Raw genomic sequence first — 24,015 nt, 5'->3', positions numbered from 1 at the left:
TAAACAATGGCTTCATTGCTCTTATGGAAATAATATGACTTAATTCCTTATATTCTAAGGTAGCAATTTGTTAACACATCTCGCCCAACGTGGGGCTCGAACACACGACCCTTAGATTAAGAGTATAATTCCTTATATTCTAAGGTAGCATTTTGTTAACATGTTCCCCTGCTAGGTTGTGTCCACTGGTTTATGGTTAGATTTGAAAATCTCCCTCTACTAAAATGTTTTGTAAGAATTCCTCAATCGTTTTACAACAATTAAATTGCTTGACACACTTTTCCAAAGAACTACACTCCTGTTTCTTCACCTTCTATGTTTTTCAAATATACAATCTGCTCTAATATATGGTGACTTTTATGATTCCCTAGGCCAAACGTAAGCACTTTCCTTCTTTTTTTCAATAAAGGAGACATAAAATTACATATCTCGCCCAACATGGGGCTCGAACCCACGACCCTGAGATTAAGAGTCTCATACTCTACCGACTGAGCTAGCCGGGCTGATTCCTACATGCATTATGCTCTGACTTCGGATGCAAAGGGTGGATGGAGAGAGCTTGCAAAGCTCTCTATCTTGGTTTAACTATTTAATATAATATATAAATTTACCTTCTTAAACAAGAGAAAAATCAGATCACTTTACCCTATAGAACTCACCCTGTAATGAAAAGTCTTCAAGTCTGCATTCCGAGAGAGCTTTGCGGAAGCAAAGGGTGGACAGAGGGAAAGAGGGAACTCGCAAAGCTCTCTATCTTAATGTATGATATAAAATTTACCTTCTTAAACAAGAGAAAAATCATATCACTTTACCCTATAAGATTCAAGCAATCCACCCTGTAATGAAACGTCTCCAGGTTGGCATTCCTAGACTCGTAAAACAATCAGAAACAGTGAAGGATATAATGGGCCATAGTAGCTCTTGTTCCACAGTGAGATCTAGTTTTGATTTTAATCCCTTAGTTTCTGTCCAGGTGATAAGATTTGAAAATCTCCCCTTTTTCGATCATAACGAGAAGTCTCCAAGTCTGCATTTCTAGAGTCGTAAAACAATTAGAAATGGTGAAGGAAATGATGGGCCATAGTAGCTCTTGTCTGACAGTGGGGTTTAATTTAGATTGTATTCAGTTAGATTGTGTCCAGTAACATGTGATTAGCATTGAAAACCTATCCCTTTTGGATTGTTTCATTTCTCCTGGCCTGATGGTGAAAGAGATCATAGACCCTAGTTGCTTATGTTGGAAGGTGAGATTTAGCTCCACTGAACCATATAAAGTTGCATTCTTAAACAATGGCTTCATTGCTCTTGTGGAAATAACATGACTTAATTCCTTATATTCTAAGGTAGCATTTTGTTAACATGTTCCCCTGCTAGGTTGTGTCCACTGGTTTATGGTTAGATTTGAAAATCTCCCTCTACTAAAATGTTTTGTAAGAATTCCTCAATCGTCTTACAACAATTAAATTGCTTGACACACTTTTCCAAAGAACTACACTCCTGTTTCTTCACCTTCTATGTTTTTCAAATATACAATCTGCTCTAATATATGGTGACTTTTATGATTCCCTAGGCCAAACGTAAGCACCTTCCTTCTTTTTTTATTTTTTTCAATAAAGGAGACATAAAATTACATATCTCGCCCAACGTGGGGCTCGAACCCACGACCCTGAGATTAAGAGTCTCATGCTCTACCGACTGAGCTAGCCGGGCTGATTCCTACATGCATTATGCTCTGACTTCGGATGCAAAGGGTGGATGGAGAGAGCTTGCAAAGCTCTCTATCTTGGTTTAACTATTTAATATAATATATAAATTTACCTTCTTAAACAAGAGAAAAATCAGATCACTTTACCCTATAGAACTCACCCTGTAATGAAAAGTCTTCAAGTCTGCATTCCGAGAGAGCTTTGCGGAAGCAAAGGGTGGACAGAGGGAAAGAGGGAACTCGCAAAGCTCTCTATCTTAATGTATGATATAAAATTTACCTTCTTAAACAAGAGAAAAATCATATCACTTTACCCTATAAGATTCAAGCAATCCACCCTGTAATGAAACGTCTCCAGGTTGGCATTCCTAGACTCGTAAAACAATCAGAAACAGTGAAGGATATAATGGGCCATAGTAGCTCTTGTTCCACAGTGAGATCTAGTTTTGATTTTAATCCCTTAGTTTCTGTCCAGGTGATAAGATTTGAAAATCTCCCCTTTTTCGATCATAACGAGAAGTCTCCAAGTCTGCATTTCTAGAGTCGTAAAACAATTAGAAATGGTGAAGGAAATGATGGGCCATAATAGATCTTGTCTAAAAGTGGGGTTTAATTTAGATTGTATTCAGTTAGACTGTGTCCAGTAACATGTGATTAGCATTGAAAACCTACCCCTTTTGGATTGTTTCATTTCTCCTGGCCTGATGGTGAAAGAGATCATAGACCCTAGTTGCTTATGTTGGAAGGTGAGATTTAGCTCCACTGAACCATATAAAGTTGCCTTCTTAAACAATGGCTTCATTGCTCTTATGGAAATAATATGACTTAATTCCTTATATTCTAAGGTAGCAATTTGTTAACACATCTCGCCCAACGTGGGGCTCGAACACACGACCCTGAGATTAAGAGTATAATTCCTTATATTCTAAGGTAGCATTTTGTTAACATGTTCCCCTGCTAGGTTGTGTCCACTGGTTTAAGATTAAGAGTATAATTCCTTATATTCTAAGGTAGCATTTTGTTAACATGTTCCCCTGCTAGGTTGTGTCCACTGGTTTATGGTTAGATTTGAAAATCTCCCTCTACTAAAATGTTTTGTAAGAATTCCTCAATCGTTTTACAACAATTAAATTGCTTGACACACTTTTCCAAAGAACTACACTCCTGTTTCTTCACCTTCTATGTTTTTCAAATATACAATCTGCTCTAATATATGGTGACTTTTATGATTCCCTAGGCCAAACGTAAGCACTTTCCTTCTTTTTTTCAATAAAGGAGACATAAAATTACATATCTCGCCCAACATGGGGCTCGAACCCACGACCCTGAGATTAAGAGTCTCATGCTCTACCGACTGAGCTAGCCGGGCTGATTCCTACATGTATTATGCTCTGACTTCGGATGCAAAGGGTGGATGGAGAGAGCTTGCAAAGCTCTCTATCTTGGTTTAACTATTTAATATAATATATAAATTTACCTTCTTAAACAATGGCTTCATTGCTCTTATGGAAATAATATGACTTAATTCCTTATATTCTAAGGTAGCAATTTGTTAACACATCTCGCCCAACGTGGGGCTCGAACCCACGACCCTGAGATTAAGAGTATAATTCACCCTGTAATGAAAAGTCTTCAAGTCTGCATTCCGAGAGAGCTTTGCGGAAGCAAAGGGTGGACAGAGGGAAAGAGGGAACTCGCAAAGCTCTCTATCTTAATGTATGATATAAAATTTACCTTCTTAAACAAGAGAAAAATCATATCACTTTACCCTATAAGATTCAAGCAATCCACCCTGTAATGAAACGTCTCCAGGTTGGCATTCCTAGACTCGTAAAACAATCAGAAACAGTGAAGGATATAATGGGCCATAGTAGCTCTTGTTCCACAGTGAGATCTAGTTTTGATTTTAATCCCTTAGTTTCTGTCCAGGTGATAAGATTTGAAAATCTCCCCTTTTTCGATCATAACGAGAAGTCTCCAAGTCTGCATTACTAGAGTCGTAAAACAATTAGAAATGGTGAAGGAAATGATGGGCCATAGTAGCTCTTGTCTGACAGTGGGGTTTAATTTAGATTGTATTCAGTTAGATTGTGTCCAGTAACATGTGATTAGCATTGAAAACCTACCCATTTTGGATTGTTTCATTTCTCCTGGCCTGATGGTGAAAGAGATCATAGACCCTAGTTGCTTATGTTGGAAGGTGAGATTTAGCTCCACTGAACCATATAAAGTTGCATTCTTAAACAATGGCTTCATTGCTCTTGTGGAAATAATATGACTTAATTCCTTATATTCTAAGGTAGCATTTTGTTAACATGTTCCCCTGCTAGGTTGTGTCCACTGGTTTATGGTTAGATTTGAAAATCTCCCTCAACTAAAATGTTTTGTAAGAATTCCTCAATCGTCTTACAACAATTAAATTGCTTGACACACTTTTCCAAAGAACTACACTCCTGTTTCTTCACCTTCTATGTTTTTCAAATATACAATCTGCTCTAATATATGGTGACTTTTATGAGTCCCTAGGCCAAACGTAAGCACCTTCCATCTTTTTTTATTTTTTTCAATAAAGGAGACATAAAATTACATATCTCGCCCAACGTGGGGCTCGAACCCACGACCCTGAGATTAAGAGTCTCATGCTCTACCGACTGAGCTAGCCGGGCTGATTCCTACATGCATTATGCCCTGACTTCGGATGCAAAGGGTGGATGGAGAGAGCTTGCAAAGCTCTCTATCTTGGTTTAACTATTTAATATAATATATAAATTTACCTTCTTAAACAAGAGAAAAATCAGATCACTTTACCCTATAGAACTCACCCTGTAATGAAAAGTCTTCAAGTCTGCATTCCGAGAGAGCTTTGCGGAAGCAAAGGGTGGACAGAGGGAAAGAGGGAACTCGCAAAGCTCTCTATCTTAATGTATGATATAAAATTTACCTTCTTAAACAAGAGAAAAATCATATCACTTTACCCTATAAGATTCAAGCAATCCACCCTGTAATGAAACGTCTCCAGGTTGGCATTCCTAGACTCGTAAAACAATCAGAAACAGTGAAGGATATAATGGGCCATAGTAGCTCTTGTTCCACAGTGAGATCTAGTTTTGATTTTAATCCCTTAGTTTCTGTCCAGGTGATAAGATTTGAAAATCTCCCCTTTTTCGATCATAACGAGAAGTCTCCAAGTCTGCATTTCTAGAGTCGTAAAACAATTAGAAATGGTGAAGGAAATGATGGCCATAGTAGCTCTTGTCTGACAGTGGGGTTTAATTTAGATTGTATTCAGTTAGATTGTGTCCAGTAACATGTGATTAGCATTGAAAACCTACCCATTTTGGATTGTTTCATTTCTCCTGGCCTGATGGTGAAAGAGATCATAGACCCTAGTTGCTTATGTTGGAAGGTGAGATTTAGCTCCACTGAACCATATAAAGTTGCATTCTTAAACAATGGCTTCATTGCTCTTGTGGAAATAATATGACTTAATTCCTTATATTCTAAGGTAGCATTTTGTTAACATGTTCCCCTGCTAGGTTGTGTCCACTGGTTTATGGTTAGATTTGAAAATCTCCCTCAACTAAAATGTTTTGTAAGAATTCCTCAATCGTCTTACAACAATTAAATTGCTTGACACACTTTTCCAAAGAACTACACTCCTGTTTCTTCACCTTCTATGTTTTTCAAATATACAATCTGCTCTAATATATGGTGACTTTTATGATTCCCTAGGCCAAACGTAAGCACCTTCCATCTTTTTTTATTTTTTTCAATAAAGGAGACATAAAATTACATATCTCGCCCAACGTGGGGCTCGAACCCAAGACCCTGAGATTAAGAGTCTCATGCTCTACCGACTGAGCTAGCCGGGCTGATTCCTACATGCATTATGCTCTGACTTCGGATGCAAAGGGTGGATGGAGAGAGCTTGCAAAGCTCTCTATCTTGGTTTAACTATTTAATATAATATATAAATTTACCTTCTTAAACAAGAGAAAAATCAGATCACTTTACCCTATAGAACTCACCCTGTAATGAAAAGTCTTCAAGTCTGCATTCCGAGAGAGCTTTGCGGAAGCAAAGGGTGGACAGAGGGAAAGAGGGAACTCGCAAAGCTCTCTATCTTAATGTATGATATAAAATTTACCTTCTTAAACAAGAGAAAAATCATATCACTTTACCCTATAAGATTCAAGCAATCCACCCTGTAATGAAACGTCTCCAGGTTGGCATTCCTAGACTCGTAAAACAATCAGAAACAGTGAAGGATATAATGGGCCATAGTAGCTCTTGTTCCACAGTGAGATCTAGTTTTGATTTTAATCCCTTAGTTTCTGTCCAGGTGATAAGATTTGAAAATCTCCCCTTTTTCGATCATAACGAGAAGTCTCCAAGTCTGCATTTCTAGAGTCGTAAAACAATTAGAAATGGTGAAGGAAATGATGGGCCATAGTAGCTCTTGTCTGACAGTGGGGTTTAATTTAGATGGTATTCAGTTAGATTGTGTCCAGTAACATGTGATTAGCATTGAAAACCTACCCCTTTTGGATTGTTTCATTTCTCCTGGCCTGATGGTGAAAGAGATCATAGATCCTAGTTGCTTATGTTGGAAGGTGAGATTTAGCTCCACTGAAACATATAAAGTTGCCTTCTTAAACAATGGCTTCATTGCTCTTATGGAAATAATATGACTTAATTCCTTATATTCTAAGGTAGCAATTTGTTAACATTTTCCCCTGCTAGGTTGTGTCCATTGGTTTATGGTTAGATTTGAAAATCTCCCTCTACTAAAATGTTTTGTAAGAATTCCTCAATCGTCTTACAACAATTAAATTGCTTGACACACTTTTCCAAAGAACTACACTCCTGTTTCTTCACCTTCTATGTTTTTCAAATATACAATCTGCTCTAATATATGGTGACTTTTATGATTCCCTAGGCCAAACGTAAGCACCTTCCTTCTTTTTTTATTTTTTTCAATAAAGGAGACATAAAATTACATATCTCGCCCAACGTGGGGCTCGAACCCACGACCCTGAGATTAAGAGTCTCATGCTCTACCGACTGAGCTAGCCGGGCTGATTCCTACATGCATTATGCTCTGACTTCGGATGCAAAGGGTGGATGGAGAGAGCTTGCAAAGCTCTCTATCTTGGTTTAACTATTTAATATAATATATAAAGTTGCCTTCTTAAACAATGGCTTCATTGCTCTTATGGAAATAATATGACTTAATTCCTTATATTCTAAGGTAGCAATTTGTTAACACATCTCGCCCAACGTGGGGCTCGAACACACGACCCTGAGATTAAGAGTATAATTCCTTATATTCTAAGGTAGCATTTTGTTAACATGTTCCCCTGCTAGGTTGTGTCCACTGGTTTATGGTTAGATTTGAAAATCTCCCTCTACTAAAATGTTTTGTAAGAATTCCTCAATCGTTTTACAACAATTAAATAGCTTGACACACTTTTCCAAAGAACTACACTCCTGTTTCTTCACCTTCTATGTTTTTCAAATATACAATCTGCTCTAATATAGGTGACTTTTATGATTCCCTAGGCCAAACGTAAGCACTTTCCTTCTTTTTTTCAATAAAGGAGACATAAAATTTCATATCTCGCCCAACATGGGGCTCGAACCCACGACCCTGAGATTAAGAGTCTCATGCTCTACCGACTGAGCTAGCCGGGCTGATTTCTACATGCATTATGCTCTGACTTCGGATGCAAAGAGTGGATGGAGAGAGCTTGCAAAGCTCTCTATCTTGGTTTAACTATTTAATATAATATATAAATTTACCTTCTTAAACAAGAGAAAAATCAGATCACTTTACCCTATAGAACTCACCCTGTAATGAAAAGTCTTCAAATCTGCATTCCGAGAGAGCTTTGCGGAAGCAAAGGGTGGACAGAGGGAAATAGGGAACTCGCAAAGCTCTCTATCTTAATGTATGATATAAAATTTACCTTCTTAAACAAGAGAAAAATCATATCACTTTACCCTATAAGATTCAAGCAATCCACCCTGTAATGAAACGTCTCCAGGTTGGCATTCCTAGACTCGTAAAACAATCAGAAACAGTGAAGGATATAATGGGCAATAGTAGCTCTTGTTCCACAGTGAGATCTAGTTTTGATTTTAATCCCTTAGTTTCTGTCCAGGTGATAAGATTTGAAAATCTCCCCTTTTTCGATCATAACGAGAAGTCTCCAAGTCTGCATTTCTAGAGTCGTAAAACAATTAGAAATGGTGAAGGAAATGATGGGCCATAGTAGCTCTTGTCTGACAGTGGGGTTTAATTTAGATTGTATTCAGTTAGACTGTGTCCAGTAACATGTGATTAGCATTGAAAACCTACCCCTTTTGGATTGTTTCATTTCTCCTGGCCTGATGGTGAAAGAGATCATAGACCCTAGTTGCTTATGTTGGAAGGTGAGATTTAGCTCCACTGAACCATATAAAGTTGCATTCTTAAACAATGGCTTCATTGCTCTTATGGAAATAATATGACTTAATTCCTTATATTCTAAGGTAGCATTTTGTTAACATGTTCCCCTGCTAGGTTGTGTCCACTGGTTTATGGTTAGATTTGAAAATCTCCCTCTACTAAAATGTTTTGTAAGAATTCCTCAATCGTCTTACAACAATTAAATTGCTTGACACACTTTTCCAAAGAACTACACTCCTGTTTCTTCACCTTCTATGTTTTTCAAATATACAATCTGCTCTAATATATGGTGACTTTTATGATTCCCTAGGCCAAACGTAAGCACCTTCCATCTTTTTTTATTTTTTTCAATAAAGGAGACATAAAATTATATATCTCGCCCAACGTGGGGCTCGAACCCACGACCCTGAGATTAAGAGTCTCATGCTCTACCGACTGAGCTAGCCGGGCTGATTCCTACATGCATTATGCTCTGACTTCGGATGCAAAGGATGGATGGAGAGAGCTTGCAAAGCTCTCTATCTTGGTTTAACTATTTAATATAATATATAAATTTACCTTAAACTTAATTCCTTATATTCTAAGGTAGCAATTTGTTAACACATCTCGCCCAACGTGGGGCTCGAACCCACGACCCTGAGATTAAGAGCATAATTCACCCTGTAATGAAGAGTCTTCAAGTCTGCATTCCGAGAGAGCTTTGCGGAAGCAAAGGGTGGACAGAGGGAAAGAGGGAACTCGCAAAGCTCTCTATCTTAATGTATGATATAAAATTTACCTTCTTAAACAAGAGAAAAATCATATCACTTTACCCTATAAGATTCAAGCAATCCACCCTGTAATGAAACGTCTCCAGGTTGGCATTCCTAGACTCGTAAAACAATCAGAAACAGTGAAGGATATAATGGGCCATAGTAGCTCTTGTTCCACAGTGAGATCTAGTTTTGATTTTAATCCCTTAGTTTCTGTCCAGGTGATAAGATTTGAAAATCTCCCCTTTTTCGATCATAACGAGAAGTCTCCAAGTCTGCATTTCTAGAGTCGTAAAACAATTAGAAATGGTGAAGGAAATGATGGGCCATAGTAGCTCTTGTCTGACAGTGGGGTTTAATTTAGATTGTATTCAGTTAGACTGTGTCCAGTAACATGTGATTAGCATTGAAAACCTACCCCTTTTGGATTGTTTCATTTCTCCTGGCCTGATGGTGAAAGAGATCATAGACCCTAGTTGCTTATGTTGGAAGGTGAGATTTAGCTCCACTGAACCATATAAAGTTGCATTCTTAAACAATGTCTTCATTGCTCTTATGGAAATAATATGACTTAATTCCTTATATTCTAAGGTAGCATTTTGTTAACATGTTCCCCTGCTAGGTTGTGTCCACTGGTTTATGGTTAGATTTGAAAATCTCCCTCTACTAAAATGTTTTGTAAGAATTCCTCAATCGTCTTACAACAATTAAATAGCTTGACACACTTTTCCAAAGAACTACACTCCTGTTTCTTCACCTTCTATGTTTTTCAAATATACAATCTGCTCTAATATATGGTGACTTTTATGATTCCCTAGGCCAAACGTAAGCACCTTTCTTCTTTTTTTATTTTTTTCAATAAAGGAGACATAAAATTACATTTATCGCCCAACGTGGGGCTCGAACCCACGACCCTGAGATTAAGAGTCTCATGCTCTACCGACTGAGCTAGCTAGCAATTAAATTGTTTGACACACTTTTCCAAAGAACTACACTCCTGTTTCTTCACCTTCTATGTTTTTCAAATATACAATCTGCTCTAATATATGATGACTTTTATGATTCCCTAGGCCAAACGTAAGCACCTTCCTTCTTTTTTTATTTTTTTCAATAAAGGAGACATAAAATTACATATCTCGCCCAACGTGGGGCTCGAACCCACGACCCTGAGATTAAGAGTCTCATGCTCTACCGACTGAGCTAGCCGGGCTGATTCCTACATGCATTATGCTCTGACTTCGGATGCAAAGGGTGGATGGAGAGAGCTTGCAAAGCTCTCTATCTTGGTTTAACTATTTAATATAATATATAAATTTACCTTCTTAAACAAGAGAAAAATCAGATCACTTTACCCTATAGAACTCACCCTGTAATGAAAAGTCTTCAAGTCTGCATTCCGAGAGAGCTTTGCGGAAGCAAAGGGTGGACAGAGGGAAAGAGGGAACTCGCAAAGCTCTCTATCTTAATGTATGATATAAAATTTACCTTCTTAAACAAGAGAAAAATCATATCACTTTACCCTATAAGATTCAAGCAATCCACCCTGTAATGAAACGTCTCCAGGTTGGCATTCCTAGACTCGTAAAACAATCAGAAACAGTGAAGGATATAATGGGCCATAGTAGCTCTTGTTCCACAGTGAGATCTAGTTTTGATTTTAATCCCTTAGTTTCTGTCCAGGTGATAAGATTTGAAAATCTCCCCTTTTTGGATCATAACGAGAAGTCTCCAAGTCTGCATTTCTAGAGTCGTAAAACAATTAGAAATGGTGAAGGAAATGATGGGCCATAGTAGCTCTTGTCTGACAGTGGGGTTTAATTTAGATTGTATTCAGTTAGACTGTGTCCAGTAACATGTGATTAGCATTGAAAACCTACCCCTTTTGGATTGTTTCATTTCTCCTGGCCTGATGGTGAAAGAGATCATAGACCCTAGTTGCTTATGTTGGAAGGTGAGATTTAGCTCCACTGAACCATATAAAGTTGCCTTCTTAAACAATGGCTTCATTGCTCTTATGGAAATAATATGACTTAATTCCTTATATTCTAAGGTAGCAATTTGTTAACATTTTCCCCTGCTAGGTTGTGTCCACTGGTTTATGGTAAGATTTGAAAATCTCCCTCTACTAAAATGTTTTGTAAGAATTCCTCAATCGTCTTACAACAATTAAATTGGTTGACACACTTCTCCAAAGAACTACACTCCTGTTTCTTCACCTTCTATGTTTTTCAAATATACAATCTGCTCTAATATATGGTGACTTTTATGATTCCCTAGGCCAAACGTAAGCACCTTCCTTCTTTTTTTATTTTTTTCAATAAAGGAGACATAAAATTACATATCTCGCCCAACGTGGGGCTCGAACCCACGACCCTGAGATTAAGAGTCTCATGCTCTACCGACTGAGCTAGCCGGGCTGATTCCTACATGCATTATGCTCTGACTTCGGATGCAAAGGGTGGATGGAGAGAGCTTGCAAAGCTCTCTATCTTGGTTTAACTATTTAATATAATATATAAATTTACCTTCTTAAACAAGAGAAAAATCAGATCACTTTACCCTATAGAACTCACCCTGTAATGAAAAGTCTTCAAGTCTGCATTCCGAGAGAGCTTTGCGGAAGCAAAGGGTGGACAGAGGGAAAGAGGGAACTCGCAAAGCTCTCTATCTTAATGTATGATATAAAATTTACCTTCTTAAACAAGAGAAAAATCATATCACTTTACCCTATAAGATTCAAGCAATCCACCCTGTAATGAAACGTCTCCAGGTTGGCATTCCTAGACTCGTAAAACAATCAGAAACAGTGAAGGATATAATGGGCCATAGTAGCTCTTGTTCCACAGTGAGATCTAGTTTTGATTTTAATCCCTTAGTTTCTGTCCAGGTGATAAGATTTGAAAATCTCCCCTTTTTCGATCATAACGAGAAGTCTCCAAGTCTGCATTTCTAGAGTCGTAAAACAATTAGAAATGGTGAAGGAAATGATGGGCCATAGTAGCTCTTGTCTGACAGTGGGGTTTAATTTAGATTGTATTCAGTTAGACTGTGTCCAGTAACATGTGATTAGCATTGAAAACCTACCCCTTTTGGATTGTTTCATTTCTCCTGGCCTGATGGTGAAAGAGATCATAGACCCTAGTTGCTTATGTTGGAAGGTGAGATTTAGCTCCACTGAACCATATAAAGTTGCCTTCTTAAACAATGGCTTCATTGCTCTTATGGAAATAATATTACTTAATTCCTTATATTCTAAGGTAGCAATTTGTTAACATTTTCCCCTGCTAGGTTGTGTCCACTGGTTTATGGTTAGATTTGAAAATCTCCCTCTACTAAAATGTTTTGTAAGAATTCCTCAATCGTCTTACAACAATTAAATTGGTTGACACACTTTTCCAAAGAACTACACTCCTGTTTCTTCACCTTCTATGTTTTTCAAATATACAATCTGCTCTAATATATGGTGACTTTTATGATTCCCTAGGCCAAACGTAAGCACCTTCTCTTCTTTTTTTTTTGTATTTGTATTTACTTTGTATCACACAGCCTGGTTACAATGCTGCTATCCATCCCATGTGTTCCCTATTAAGGGTTAATAAGTAAAGGGGTGTATATAAAAAATGCCCCTTTCTGTCTCATTAGAGATATCTTTGCCAGAAGCTCAAGGAAGCAGGCTGAAGGGTCAGTGTTAGGACCCGCTTAGGGGGGGTCTGCCTTGACGTTGGCAGGCGGGCATCCCTCCAATGGCCATTGGAGCAACTAAATGACCTCCATTTGTCTAAATATACATAGGGATTAAGGAAAAAGCGCAGGTAACATTTTCTTTTCTTTGGTTTTTACTATATATTGGGGCTGATGTGTGTTGTAGTCCTTGCAGCTTAAGCGCAGGACTTCTCTTCTTTTTTTTTGTATTTGTATTTACTTTGTATCACACAGCCTGGTTACAATGCTGCTATCCATCCCATGTGTTCCCTATTAAGGGTTAATAAGTAAAGGGGTGTATATAAAAAATGCCCCTTTCTGTCTCATTAGAGATATCTTTGCCAGAAGCTCAAGGAAGCAGGCTGAAGGGTCAGTGTTAGGACCCGCTTAGGGGGGGTCTGCCTTGACGTTGGCAGGCGGGCATCCCTCCAATGGCCATTGGAGCAACTAAATGACCTCCATTTGTCTAAATATACATAGGGATTAAGGAAAAAGCGCAGGTAACATTTTCTTTTCTTTGGTTTTTACTATATATTGGGGCTGATGTGTGTTGTAGTCCTTGCAGCTTAAGCGCAGGACTTCTCTTCTTTTTTTTTGTATTTGTATTTACTTTGTATCACACAGCCTGGTTACAATGCTGCTATCCATCCCATGTGTTCCCTATTAAGGGTTAATAAGTAAAGGGGTGTATATAAAAAATGCCCCTTTCTGTCTCATTAGAGATATCTTTGCCAGAAGCTCAAGGAAGCAGGCTGAAGGGTCAGTGTTAGGACCCGCTTAGGGGGGGTCTGCCTTGACGTTGGCAGGCGGGCATCCCTCCAATGGCCATTGGAGCAACTAAATGACCTCCATTTGTCTAAATATACATAGGGATTAAGGAAAAAGCGCAGGTAACATTTTCTTTTCTTTGGTTTTTACTATATATTGGGGCTGATGTGTGTTGTAGTCCTTGCAGCTTAAGCGCAGGACTTCTCTTCTTTTTTTTTGTATTTGTATTTACTTTGTATCACACAGCCTGGTTACAATGCTGCTATCCATCCCATGTGTTCCCTATTAAGGGTTAATAAGTAAAGGGGTGTATATAAAAAATGCCCCTTTCTGTCTCATTAGAGATATCTTTGCCAGAAGCTCAAGGAAGCAGGCTGAAGGGTCAGTGTTAGGACCCGCTTAGGGGGGGTCTGCCTTGACGTTGGCAGGCGGGCATCCCTCCAATGGCCATTGGAGCAACTAAATGACCTCCATTTGTCTAAATATACATAGGGATTAAGGAAAAAGCGCAGGTAACATTTTCTTTTCTTTGGTTTTTACTATATATTGGGGCTGATGTGTGTTGTAGTCCTTGCAGCTTAAGCGCAGGACTTCTCTTCTTTTTTTTTTGTATTTGTATTTACTTTGTATCACACAGCCTGGTTACAATGCTGCTATCCATCCCATGTGTTCCCTATTAAGGGTTAATAAGTAAAGGGGTGTATATAAAAAATGCCCCTTTCTGTCTCATTAGAGATATCTTTGCCAGAAGCTCAAGGAAGCAGGCTGAAGGGTCAGTGTTAGGACCCGCTTAGGGGGGGTCTGCCTTGACGTTGGCAGGCGGGCATCCCTCCAATGGCCATTGGAGCAACTAAATGACCTCCATTTGTCTAAATATACATAGGGATTAAGGAAAAAGCGCAGGTAACATTTTCTTTTCTTTGGTTTTTACTATATATTGGGGCTGATGTGTGTTGTAGTCCTTGCAGCTTAAGCGCAGGACTTCTCTTCTTTTTTTTTTTTTGTATTTGTATTTACTTTGTATCACACAGCCTGGTTACAATGCTGCTATCCATCCCATGTGTTCCCTATTAAGGGTTAATAAGTAAAGGGGTGTATATAAAAAATGCCCCTTTCTGTCTCATTAGAGATATCTTTGCCAGAAGCTCAAGGAAGCAGGCTGAAGGGTCAGTGTTAGGACCCGCTTAGGGGGGGTCTGCCTTGACGTTGGCAGGCGGGCATCCCTCCAATGGCCATTGGAGCAACTAAATGACCTCCATTTGTCTAAATATACATAGGGATTAAGGAAAAAGCGCAGGTAACATTTTCTTTTCAAACGTAAGCACCTTCCTTCTTTTTTTATTTTTTTCAATAAAGGAGACATAAAATTACATATCTCGCCCAACGTGGGGCTCGAACCCACGACCCTGAGATTAAGAGTCTCATGCTCTACCGACTGAGCTAGCCGGGCTGATTCCTACATGCATTATGCTCTGACTTTGGATGCCAAGGGTGGATGGAGAGAGCTTGCAAAGCTCTCTATCTTGGTTTAACTATTTAATATAATATATAAATTTACCTTCTTAAACAAGAGAAAAATCAGATCACTTTACCCTATAGAACTCACCCTGTAATGAAAAGTCTTCAAGTCTGCATTCCGAGAGAGCTTTGCGGAAGCAAAGGGTGGACAGAGGGAAAGAGGGAACTCGCAAAGCTCTCTATCTTAATGTATGATATAAAATTGACCTTCTTAAACAAGAGAAAAATCATATCACTTTACCCTATAAGATTCAAGCAATCCACCCTGTAATGAAACGTCTCCAGGTTGGCATTCCTAGACTCGTAAAACAATCAGAAACAGTGAAGGATATAATGGGCCATAGTAGCTCTTGTTCCACAGTGAGATCTAGTTTTGATTTTAATCCCTTAGTTTCTGTCCAGGTGATAAGATTTGAAAATCTCCATTTTTGGATCATAACGAGAAGTCTCCAAGTCTGCATTTCTAGAGTCGTAAAACAATTAGAAATGGTGAAGGAAATGATGGGCCATAGTAGCTCTTGTCTGACAGTGGGGTTTAATTTAGATTGTATTCAGTTAGACTGTGTCCAGTAACATGTGATTAGCATTGAAAACCTACCCCTTTTGGATTGTTTCATTTCTCCTGGCCTGATGGTGAAAGAGATCATAGACCCTAGTTGCTTATGTTGGAAGGTGAGATTTAGCTCCACTGAACCATATAAAGTTGCCTTCTTAAACAATGGCTTCATTGCTCTTATGGAAATTATATGACTTAATTCCTTATATTCTAAGGTAGCAATTTGTTAACACATCTCGCCCAACGTGGGTCTCGAACCCACGACCCTGAGATTAAGAGTATAATTCACCCTTTAATGAAAAGTCTTCAAGTCTGCATTCCGAGAGAGCTTTGCGGAAGCAAAGGGTGGACAGAGGGAAAGAGGGAACTCGCAAAGCTCTCTATCTTAATGTATGATATAAAATGTACCTTCTTAAACAAGAGAAAAATCATATCACTTTACCCTATAAGATTCAAGCAATCCACCCTGTAATGAAACGTCTCCAGGTTGGCATTCCTAGACTCGTAAAACAATCAGAAACAGTGAAGGATATAATGGGCCATAGTAGCTCTTGTTCCACAGTGAGATCTAGTTTTGATTTTAATCCCTTAGTTTCTGTCCAGGGGATCAGATTTGAAAATCTCCCCTTTTTGGATCATAACGAGAAGTCTCCAAGTCTGCATTTCTAGAGTCGTAAAACAATTAGAAATGGTGAAGGAAATGATGGGCCATAGTAGCTCTTGTCTGACAGTGGGGTTTAATTTAGATTGTATTCAGTTAGACTGTGTCCAGTAACATGTGATTAGCATTGAAAACCTACCCCTTTTGGATTGTTTCATTTCTCCTGGCCTGATGGTGAAAGAGATCATAGACCCTAGTGTCAGGATCGGGACAGGGATCCAACACGCAGAGTACAAACAGTAGCCAGATACGTATACCGGACCTTAGAATGGCCGGACTAACGTAAGTAGTACAGTATAGAATGGTCAAAGACAAGCCGAGGTCGAGGGTAACAGAAGACAGGTAAGCGAGAGACAAGCCAAATCAAGGGTAACAGAGATAAGCAGAGTAAGGCAAACAAGCCAGGTCAAAACCAAAAGGGATAATAGAATACACAAGCACTGAGTGACTAGAACAAGCTAGAACCACGACAGGGCAATGAGCTAATGAAAGAAGCTCTGTTAAATACCCTGTTCAGAGCAGTAACCACGCCTCCAAGGCGTCCTGATTGGTCCTGCAGCCATTGACTGACAGGTTGTTCCGGGGGAGTGTCCTGATGACTACTTCCTGCCTAGATGCTGTAAAAGGCAGTCACTCCTTCGCGGCCGGCCTAGCATGACCGGATAGACCGCGGGGAAGGGAGCCATCAGACCGTCTGGATGGAGGAACAGCTAAGTCTCTACCTCTTTCGGAGGTAGAGACCACAGGTACCCTGACAGTACCCCCCCTCTCAGATACGCCCACCGGGCGGAATGAACCGGGACGAGATGGGAAGCGAGAGTGATACGCCCTGCGGAGACGGGGAGCATGAACATCCTCCTGAGGTACCCAACTCCTCTCCTCAGGACCATATCCCTTCCAATCAACCAGATATTGTACTCTCCCCCGGGAGATTCGAGAATCAATAATAGAGTTAACCTCATACTCCTCCTGACCCTCCACCTGAACGGGGCGAGGAGGGGCTATTGTGGAGGAAAATCTGTTACATATGAGTGGTTTCAGCAATGAAACGTGAAACGAGTTCGGGATGCGTAAGGTATTAGGAAGAGCTAAACGATACGCAACTGGATTGATACGGGTCAGCACCCTGTAGGGTCCAATATAACGAGGAGCGAACTTCATGGAGGGCACTTTTAAACGGATGTTCCTCGTGCTCAGCCATACCCTATCACCTGGAACAAAGACCGGAGCCGCCCTTCTACGTTTATCAGCGTGTTTCTTGACCAACATAGAGTTGTGCACAAGGATTTGTCGAGTTTGATCCCACAACTTCCTCAAATTGGCAACATGAACATCAACCGACGGCACCCCCTGGGAAGGGGAATCCGAAGGAAGAATAGATGGATGAAAACCATAATTCATGAAGAAGGGGCTTGAATGAGTAGAATCGCAAACGAGATTGTTGTGTGCAAACTCCGCCCAAGGAATCAAACCGACCCAATCATCCTGGTGTTCAGAAACAAAGCATCGTAAATATTGTTCAATTTTCTGGTTGGTACGTTCAGCAGCTCCGTTAGACTGAGGATGATAGGCAGAAGAAAAGTTTAATTTAATACCAAGTTGAGAGCAGAAGGACCTCCAAAAGCGGGAAACAAATTGGGAGCCTCTGTCCGATACAATTTGAGAGGGTATCCCATGTAGGCGAAAAATCTCCTTAGCGAATATCTCTGCCAATTCGGGAGAAGACGGGAGTTTAGGCAGGGGAATGAAGTGTGCCATCTTAGTAAACCTGTCAACCACGGTGAGGATAACAGTCTGTCTTTTAGAGATGGGTAGATCGACAATAAAGTCCATGGCCAAACAGGACCATGGTTTTTCTGGAACCTCCAAGGGTTGCAGGAATCCACATGGAAGCGTATGGGGTTGTTTGGTTTTAGTACAAACTTCACATGCAGCGATGAACTCCTCAGTATCCCTCCGTAAAGCAGGCCACCAGAAGTCCTTAGAGATCAACGCGTAAGTTTTGCGAATACCAGGATGTCCCGCCATCTTGCTATTATGTAAACACTGTAAAAGTTCCAGTTGAAGAGCAGGAGGAACGAAATGACGGCCCGCAGGAGTCCGTTTAGGTGCTAGATGTTGCAACTTAATGATCTCGGCCAGTAATGGAGAATGAATCCTGAGATTCGTATTAGCAATGATATTGCATTTCGGAACTATAGAAGAAAGAACTGGTTCAGGTACAGTAGAAGGTTCATATTGGCGAGATAATGCATCGGCTTTAGAGTTTTTAGAACCAGGTCTGTAAGTCAGTACATAATTGAAGTGAGTCAGGAATAAGGACCAACGAGCTTGTCTAGAGGATAAGCGCTTAGCCTCCCCAATATAGGACAAGTTTTTGTGGTCCGTCAAAATCGTAATAGGGTGTAGGGTCCCCTCCAACAAATGTCTCCACTCCTTTAAGGCTTTAATGACTGCTAACAGTTCCCTTTCCCCGATGTCATATCTGCTCTCAGGCCCAGAAAATTTCTTAGAGAAGAAACCACAAGGGTGTAACGGTTTATCCACCCCTAACCTTTGAGACAGAACAGCCCCAACTGCTGTCTCAGAGGCATCGACCTCGAGCAAAAAAGGCAGAGTCGTATCAGGATGAACTAGAATGGGAGCCGAGGCAAAAAGTTCCTTGAGAGTCTTGAAAGCACCCAGAGCTTCCTTAGACCAGAACTTAGTATCAGCCCCTTGTTTGGTCATATTGGTAATAGGCGCAATGATAGAGGAGTATCCTTTAATGAAGCGCCTATAGTAGTTGGAAAAACCAATAAACCTTTGGATAGCCTTGAGTCCTTTGGGCAAGGGCCAGTCTAAAATAGATTGAAGTTTTACAGGATCCATTTTAAAACCCTCCCCAGAAATCACGTATCCAAGAAAGTCTACCTGAGACTGATCAAAACTGCACTTCTCCAATTTGCAATATAGACCATGTTGCAGCAGCTTGTGTAATACCTTTCTGACCTGTCTATGGTGAGTCTCAATCTCCTTAGAGTGTATTAGTATGTCGTCCAGGTAAACAATAACACAATCATGCTGAAACTCCCTAAGTACCTCATTAATCAAATCTTGAAATACTGCAGGAGCATTGCATAGTCCAAATGGCATAACAGTGTATTCGTAATGGCCATACCGGGTATTGAATGCCGTCATCCACTCGTGACCTTGCTGGATTCTCACCAAATTGTAAGCCCCTCTGAGATCTAACTTGGTGAAGATTTTGGAGCCCTTAAGACGATCAAATAACTCGGTAATCAGTGGGATAGGATAGGCATTTCTGACAGTTATTTTATTCAAGCCTCGGTAATCGATACAAGGTCTCAGCGTGCCATCCTTCTTCTTAATGAAAAAGAACCCAGCCCCGGCCGGAGAAGAAGACCTCCTGATGAATCCCTTTTCTAAATTCTCCCGAATATACTCCTCTAGAACCGAGTTTTCCTGAACAGACAAAGGATATACATGGCCCCTCGGAGGCATAGTGCCGGGTAGAAGCTTAATCTTACAGTCAAATGACCTGTGTGGAGGCAAAGAATCGGCATTCTTCTTGTCAAACACTGCCCTTAAGTCTAGGTAAAGGTCTGGTATTTGTCTTTCTGTGGACTGAGTAGGATTCTCCGGTATGTTAATATTAGCTAATGGAGAAACCTTGCACAAACACCGATCCTGGCAGCCCTGGCCCCACGAGAGTATCTCTCCTAACTCCCAATCGATAATAGGGTTATGTTTTTTCAACCATGGGTACCCCAGAACTATGGGAACGGAAGGAGACGAAATGAGCAGAAGAGATAAATTCTCCACGTGTAGGATACCCACATTTAGATTAATGGGTATGGTCTCACGAAAGATAACAGGGTCTAGTAGTGGTCTACCATCTATGGCCTCAACGGCCAAAGGTGTCTCCCTTAGCTGGGATGGGAAATTGTTCTTACTAGCAAAGGCTTGGTCGATAAAATTCTCAGCAGCACCGGAATCTATCAATGCCATAGCCCTTACTACTTCCTTCCCCCAAGTTAAGGAAACTGGTAGCAGAAGCCTGTGATCTTTATAATCAGGAGTAGAGGACAAAATAGAAACACCCAAGGCCTGTCCTCTAGAGAGACTTAGGTGCGAGCGTTTCCCGGGCGGTTAGAACAGTTCGAGAGTAAATGACCCTTGGCTCCACAATACATACACAAACCCTCTCTTCTCCTGTGCTGTCTTTCCTCCTCAGAGAGGCGGGTATACCCTATCTGCATAGGTTCAGTAAGCAAAGATATCGTGGAGTCAGGACTTGGAACAGCGGGAGCAAACCTAAAAGAAGGTCTCTGGTTCCTCTCTCGAGTGTTCTGTCTCTCTCTTAGACGTTCATCTATACGAGAGATGAACGAAATTAAATCCTCTAAATTCTCAGGGAGTTCTCTGGTAGCAACCTCATCAAGGATTACATCAGATAGGCCATTCAAAAATACATCCATATACGCCTGCTCATTCCACTTGATTTCTGCCGCCAGAGACCTGAACTCTAGTGCATAATCCACCAGTGTTTGGTTCTCCTGTCTCAGGCGCAACAGTAATCTGGCTGCATTAACCTTTCTACCTGGAGGGTCAAATGTTCTTCTAAAAGCAGCTACAAATGCGTTATAGTTATAAACTAATGGATTATCGTTCTCCCATAGTGGGTTGGCCCATCTCAGTGCTTTCTCAATGAGTAGGGTGATAATAAATCCTACTTTTGCCCTATCTGTAGGATAAGAGCGAGGTTGCAATTCAAAGTGGATACTAATTTGGTTTAAAAAACCACGACACTTCTCAGGAGCCCCACCATAGCGTACTGGGGGGGTAATGTGAGAAGAAGCACCCACTGTGGCTACCTCTAGACCTGAACCGACAGGAGAAACAGGGGTATTCCGTATCTCCTCTGGTGGGTTATTGGCACAAGCTAATAGAGCCTGTAGCGCAAGCGCCATCTGATCCATTCTGTGATCCATGGCTTCAAACCTAGGATCAGGAGCAGCCAGCTGACTGTTTGTACTTGCAGGATCCATTGGCCCTGTCGTAATGTCAGGATCGGGACAGGGATCCAACACGCAGAGTACAAACAGTAGCCAGATACGTATACCGGACCTTAGAATGGCCGGACTAACGTAAGTAGTACAGTATAGAATGGTCAAAGACAAGCCGAGGTCGAGGGTAACAGAAGACAGGTAAGCGAGAGACAAGCCAAATCAAGGGTAACAGAGATAAGCAGAGTAAGGCAAACAAGCCAGGTCAAAACCAAAAGGGATAATAGAATACACAAGCACTGAGTGACTAGAACAAGCTAGAACCACGACAGGGCAATGAGCTAATGAAAGAAGCTCTGTTAAATACCCTGTTCAGAGCAGTAACCACGCCTCCAAGGCGTCCTGATTGGTCCTGCAGCCATTGACTGACAGGTTGTTCCGGGGGAGTGTCCTGATGACTACTTCCTGCCTAGATGCTGTAAAAGGCAGTCACTCCTTCGCGGCCGGCCTAGCATGACCGGATAGACCGCGGGGAAGGGAGCCATCAGACCGTCTGGATGGAGGAACAGCTAAGTCTCTACCTCTTTCGGAGGTAGAGACCACAGGTACCCTGACACCTAGTTGCTTATGTTGGAAGGTGAGATTTAGCTCCACTGAACCATATAAAGTTGCCTTCTTAAACAATGGCTTCATTGCTCTTATGGAAATAATATGACTTAATTCCTTATATTCTAAGGTAGCAATTTGTTAACACATCTCGCCCAACGTGGGTCTCGAACCCACGACCCTGAGATTAAGAGTATAATTCACCCTGTAATGAAAAGTCTTCAAGTCTGCATTCCAGAGGGTTTGCGGAAGCAAAGGGTGGACAGAGGGAAAGAGGGAACTTGCAAAGCTCTCTATCTTAATGTATGATATAAAATTTACCTTCTTAAACAAGAGAAAAATCATATCACTTTACCCTATAAGATTCAAGCAATCCAACCTGTAATGAAACGTCTCCAGGTTGGCATTCCTAGACTCGTAAAACAATCAGAAACAGTGAAGGATATAATGGGCCATAGTAGCTCTTGTTCCACAGTGAGATCTAGTTTTGATTTTAATCCCTTAGTTTCTGTCCAGGTGATAAGATTTGAAAATCTCCCCTTTTTGGATCATAACGAGAAGTCTCCAAGTCTGCATTTCTAGAGTCGTAAAACAATTAGAAATGGTGAAGGAAATGATGGGCCATAGTAGCTCTTGTCTGACAGTGGGGTTTAATTTAGATTGTATTCAGTTAGACTGTGTCCAGTAACATGTGATTAGCATTGAAAACCTACCCCTTTTGGATTGTTTCATTTCTCCTGGCCTGATGGTGAAAGAGATCATAGACCCTAGTTGCTTATGTTGGAAGGTGAGATTTAGCTCCACTGAAACATATAAAGTTGCATTCTTAAACAATGGCTTCATTGCTCTTATGGAAATAATATGACTTAATTCCTTATATTCTAAGGTAGCATTTTGTTAACATGTTCCCCTGCTAGGTTGTGTCCACTGGTTTATGGTTAGATTTGAAAATCTCCCTCTACTAAAATGTTTTGTAAGAATTCCTCAATCGTCTTACAACAATTAAATTGCTTGACACACTTTTCCAAAGAACTACACTCCTGTTTCTTCACCTTCTATGTTTTTCAAATATACAATCTGCTCTAATATATGGTGACTTTTATGATTCCCTAGGCCAAACGTAAGCACCTTCCTTCTTTTCTAATTTTTTTCAATAAAGGAGACATAAAATTACATATCTCGCCCAACGTGGGGCTCGAACCCACGACCCTGAGATTAAGAGTCTCATGCTCTACCGACTGAGCTAGCCGGGCTGATTCCTACATGCGTTATGCTCTGACTTCGGATGCAAAGGGTGGATGGAGAGAGCTTGCAAAGCTCTCTATCTTGGTTTAACTATTTAATATAATATATAAATTTACCTTCTTAAACAAGAGAAAAATCAGATCACTTTACCCTATAGAACTCACCCTGTAATGAAAAGTCTTCAAGTCTGCATTCCGAGAGAGCTTTGCGGAAGCAAAGGGTGGACAGAGGGAAAGAGGGAACTCGCAAAGCTCTCTATCTTAATGTATGATATAAAATTTACCTTCTTAAACAAGAGAAAAATCATATCACTTTACCCTATAAGATTCAAGCAATCCACCCTGTAATGAAACGTCTCCAGGTTGGCATTCCTAGACTCGTAAAACAATCAGAAACAGTGAAGGATATAATGGGCCATAGTAGCTCTTGTTCCACAGTGAGATCTAGTTTTGATTTTAATCCCTTAGTTTCTGTCCAGGTGATAAGATTTGAAAATCTCCCCTTTTTGGATCATAACGAGAAGTCTCCAAGTCTGCATTTCTAGAGTCGTAAAACAATTAGAAATGGTGAAGGAAATGATGGGCCATAGTAGCTCTTGTCTGACAGTGGGGTTTAATTTAGATTGTATTCAGTTAGACTGTGTCCAGTAACATGTGATTAGCATTGAAAACCTACCCCTTTTGGATTGTTTCATTTCTCCTGGCCTGATGGTGAAAGAGATCATAGACCCTAGTTGCTTATGTTGGAAGGTGAGATTTAGCTCCACTGAACCATATAAAGTTGCCTTCTTAAACAATGGCTTAATTGCTCTTATGGAAATAATATGACTTAATTCCTTATATTCTAAGGTAGCATTTTGTTAACATGTTCCCCTGCTAGGTTGTGTCCACTGGTTTATGGTTAGATTTGAAAATCTCCCTCTACTAAAATGTTTTGTAAGAATTCCTCAATCGTCTTACAACAATTAAATTGCTTGACACACTTTTCCAAAGAACTACACTCCTGTTTCTTCACCTTCTATGTTTTTCAAATATACAATCTG

At 40.3% G+C, this 24,015-nt stretch overlaps 11 non-coding genes across 11 annotated transcripts; all 11 read right to left on the bottom strand.

The window, feature by feature from the left end:
• Nucleotides 1–430: 430 nt before the first annotated feature.
• TRNAK-CUU (transfer RNA lysine (anticodon CUU)) lies at nt 431–503 on the bottom strand. Its single transcript has one exon. It is a non-coding gene; the product is annotated as a tRNA-Lys (tRNA).
• Nucleotides 504–1,637: 1,134 nt separating this feature from the next.
• On the bottom strand, nt 1,638–1,710 carry TRNAK-CUU (transfer RNA lysine (anticodon CUU)). Its single transcript has one exon. It is a non-coding gene; the product is annotated as a tRNA-Lys (tRNA).
• A 1,291-nt stretch (nt 1,711–3,001) lies between these two features.
• Nucleotides 3,002–3,074, bottom strand: TRNAK-CUU (transfer RNA lysine (anticodon CUU)). The gene has a single exon. It is a non-coding gene; the product is annotated as a tRNA-Lys (tRNA).
• A 1,224-nt stretch (nt 3,075–4,298) lies between these two features.
• Nucleotides 4,299–4,371, bottom strand: TRNAK-CUU (transfer RNA lysine (anticodon CUU)). The gene has a single exon. It is a non-coding gene; the product is annotated as a tRNA-Lys (tRNA).
• Nucleotides 4,372–6,711: 2,340 nt separating this feature from the next.
• On the bottom strand, nt 6,712–6,784 carry TRNAK-CUU (transfer RNA lysine (anticodon CUU)). The gene has a single exon. It is a non-coding gene; the product is annotated as a tRNA-Lys (tRNA).
• Nucleotides 6,785–7,326: 542 nt separating this feature from the next.
• Nucleotides 7,327–7,399, bottom strand: TRNAK-CUU (transfer RNA lysine (anticodon CUU)). Its single transcript has one exon. It is a non-coding gene; the product is annotated as a tRNA-Lys (tRNA).
• A 1,134-nt stretch (nt 7,400–8,533) lies between these two features.
• TRNAK-CUU (transfer RNA lysine (anticodon CUU)) lies at nt 8,534–8,606 on the bottom strand. Its single transcript has one exon. It is a non-coding gene; the product is annotated as a tRNA-Lys (tRNA).
• A 1,439-nt stretch (nt 8,607–10,045) lies between these two features.
• TRNAK-CUU (transfer RNA lysine (anticodon CUU)) lies at nt 10,046–10,118 on the bottom strand. The gene has a single exon. It is a non-coding gene; the product is annotated as a tRNA-Lys (tRNA).
• Nucleotides 10,119–11,252: 1,134 nt separating this feature from the next.
• Nucleotides 11,253–11,325, bottom strand: TRNAK-CUU (transfer RNA lysine (anticodon CUU)). Its single transcript has one exon. It is a non-coding gene; the product is annotated as a tRNA-Lys (tRNA).
• Nucleotides 11,326–14,755: 3,430 nt separating this feature from the next.
• Nucleotides 14,756–14,828, bottom strand: TRNAK-CUU (transfer RNA lysine (anticodon CUU)). Its single transcript has one exon. It is a non-coding gene; the product is annotated as a tRNA-Lys (tRNA).
• An 8,080-nt stretch (nt 14,829–22,908) lies between these two features.
• TRNAK-CUU (transfer RNA lysine (anticodon CUU)) lies at nt 22,909–22,981 on the bottom strand. The gene has a single exon. It is a non-coding gene; the product is annotated as a tRNA-Lys (tRNA).
• Between the last annotated feature and the right edge of the window lie 1,034 nt (nt 22,982–24,015).

Source organism: Pelobates fuscus, chromosome 2 (genome assembly GCF_036172605.1).
Source record: "Pelobates fuscus isolate aPelFus1 chromosome 2, aPelFus1.pri, whole genome shotgun sequence".
Taxonomy (NCBI): domain Eukaryota; kingdom Metazoa; phylum Chordata; class Amphibia; order Anura; family Pelobatidae; genus Pelobates; species Pelobates fuscus.
The sequence above is the reverse complement of the archived record's forward strand: the minus strand, read 5'-3'. Positions and strand labels throughout refer to the sequence as shown.